This window comes from Pyrgilauda ruficollis, unplaced genomic scaffold (genome assembly GCF_017590135.1).
Source record: "Pyrgilauda ruficollis isolate IOZ18807 unplaced genomic scaffold, ASM1759013v1 scaffold854, whole genome shotgun sequence".
Taxonomy (NCBI): Eukaryota; Metazoa; Chordata; class Aves; order Passeriformes; family Passeridae; genus Pyrgilauda; species Pyrgilauda ruficollis.
Window position 1 is genome coordinate 642 of NW_024530533.1, and position 358 is coordinate 999.

Below are 358 nucleotides of genomic sequence, written 5' to 3' on the forward strand. Positions count from 1 at the left end.
CTGAACTGAGAGCCCCAACCCCTCACCTGGGACCCCTTCAATCTCTTGAGAGCCTCACCTGGGACCCTGTTGACCCCTCTGTCCACCCTGACTCCTCTGTTAACCTGGGACCCACAAAATCTCACTTGGGACCTCCAAAACCCCATGTGCACCCCCCAAACCCTTCCAGGGCCCCCAAAAGCCCCTGCAGGAACCCCCAACCTTCACCTGGGTCCCCCCATGCCCCAAAAACCTCCCCTGAGACACCCCAAACTCCCCTGGGCCATCCCTGAATACCCCTCAGGTCCCTCCAAAAACTCCCCCAGAACCCCCAAACCCCACCTGGGACCCCCAAACCTCACCTGGGACCCCCCAAACC